The sequence below is a fragment of the Penaeus japonicus genome, unplaced genomic scaffold (genome assembly GCF_977035675.1).
Source record: "Penaeus japonicus unplaced genomic scaffold, GWHDUDI00000001_assembly GWHDUDI00000006, whole genome shotgun sequence".
Taxonomy (NCBI): Eukaryota; Metazoa; Arthropoda; class Malacostraca; order Decapoda; family Penaeidae; genus Penaeus; species Penaeus japonicus.
This window is the reverse complement of record NW_028234408.1, coordinates 2,214,284-2,216,783: the sequence shown is the minus strand read 5'-3', so window position 1 is coordinate 2,216,783 and position 2,500 is coordinate 2,214,284. Positions and strand designations below refer to the sequence as shown.

Sequence of the window (2,500 nt, the reverse complement as noted above, 5' to 3'; positions counted from 1 at the left end):
CGTTGCTCTGCATTGACTTTAGATGACAGCTCTACCCAATGCCCAGTCCTTGCATGTTGAAAAGCGATGGAGCTAGGACACAGCCCTGTCTCACTCCCAGATTAACAGGAAAGAAGCTAATAATGTCCTCACCACATTTTACAGCACTTTCAGCACCAATATATAGGCTTGTTATTGATTCAATAATCTTTCAGAAACAGTATCAGAATTTTCCTTCGCAAGGTCGGTGCAGGATGACCGAAGACTATGATCAAACTCATAATGGTGCACTACAAGGACATGAAGCACAAAGATAAGATACATTGTGGATTTTTTAGAGGAGAATTCATGGCCGGTTTTCACGAAAGATCATAGACTGCGAAATTTGTCTATGACAAAACAAACCCAGTTTTGTCTATGTCTTCTACAAAAATAATACCCGGTTTTAGTCTATGATTCAGTCGAAGTTTAAGACAGGTCTGGAGGTGTCCTGCACACGGATGATAGGGTCAGTAGTAGATAATAATTACTGAGGCAGGATAAACATCTCAGTAAGGATAAAAAAAAAACGTTTTCCTTTCTTGTCCAACATTAATCGCTTAATCCCATGCTGCTCTATAGAGCCATAACAGCAAACGATCAGCCGACTCTACTTAGCCACGCCCTGTTTTCTCGACAGAAAAATCCCATGTTGAAAGTTTTGTTTTATGACTATAATGATTCCTCAAGCTCTGAGGATTTTTGTACCGCCCAACGTTACCGCATTCCTTGTGAATGAGCGGCAGCCACAGTTTTGCCTATCACAGGCCTATCAATCACGCATTCTTTAAATATTCAACCCTGATTCACCAAACCAGGTTCAGTGAATAAGGGAGAAGAGAAAGAGAGTGAGAGATTGAGAGAAAGACAAAAAGTGAGAAAAATAGAGGGTGACTGATCGAGAAAGGTCTGGGCTCCTATATCTCATTATACAACATAGATCTAACAATAAGCAGAGAAGAAATAATATATGTAATAATAATAACATTTACATGTCACAGCGCAAATATATGTGTAACTAACCGGGGGTGTGGGTGTGAGTGCGAGTGTGTGTTTCTATGCGTTTATACCATCTGTCACGTGAGGTTGGAAGATTATGTGTATCACTCTATATCTATACTTAGGATATGTTGGAGTACCCTTTCCCATCCTCTGTTGTGAGAGCTGGATCCGTGGATACTTTTCTCTACTCTGTAACCCTTTCTGAAAATGTACTACACACAATGACTCACACACACAAGCACATATACATGTGTATCATTACATGTATTTTCTCAAGATATAAATCACAATAATAAAGTAAATATGTATGAAAGACATCTTTAAATACATACACACATATTTGGGGAGAGATAGATGAATAGACAAACAATTATATATATATATATATACATATATATATATATATATATATATATATATATATATATATATATATACTTATATATATATATATACTTATATATATAGATAGATAGATATATAGATAGATAGATAGATAGGCAGACAGATAGATATATATAGATAGATAGACAGATGAATAGATAGATAGATGGATGGATAGAGAGATAAATAGATAGATAGATAGATAGGCAGACAGATAGATAGATATAGATAGATAGACAGATGAATAGATAGATAGATGGATGGATAGAGAGATAGATATGTATATAAAGATAGATATTGATAGATAGATGAATAGATAGATAAATAGATAGATATATATAGAGAGAGAGCGAGAGAAAGAGAGAGAGAATATGAAATATATTATTAGGACAAATACAATTTACGAATATATTTAAGAGTATTTTTTTTCTAATATTGCACTTCCGTATTGATAACTAATATTTTCTCATATATTAAGTTTTGTTTCCCATTTTTATATTTTCTTCCTTTTTGTTTGTTACAGACCCACTGATTGGTACACAGAAAACAACACGAGCGACATCTGCTAACAGATGTATAAAATACGGCCACAGTTATCTTTCAAGAAATCCCTTTCAAATGTTTGATGAACCACCCTTAGCTCGACGCTGCCAAAACCGCATTAGACATCCTAAGGTTCGGTTGGAGATCCTAAGAAGGTATTAGTGAAACCGGCCCCTGAATCGTGCACACGCGAACAGAAAGCGGGTTGATGACTTACGTAAGCCCATGCTCCATGTGCCAGAAATTATAGTATTGAAATGATAGTATATCCTTGAATGTTTACATCCTATCTAAAGTTTGCATTAATGATTATTAGCTTATAATTCAATATTTGCGTCTCAGAAAATGCACCTAATTATCGTCTGGGACGGGGTACATATCTACTTTCTGAGGCATCTACCAAAACTGTAGCAAGGTATGAGGTCATGCAAACATAAAAATTGCCTTTTTCTTTTCTCGTTTTTATCTCTCTATCTGTCTGCACACACACACACACACACACACACACACACACACGCACACACATATATATATATATATTTATATATATATA

General features: G+C 35.3%; 1 protein-coding gene across 1 annotated transcript in view; it reads right to left on the bottom strand.

Annotated features, from left to right (window-relative positions):
• LOC122257249 (putative G protein-coupled receptor Mth-like 3) overlaps positions 1-2,500 on the bottom strand; it is a 14,629-nt gene that overhangs the window by 7,023 nt on the left and 5,106 nt on the right. The window lies entirely within an intron of this gene.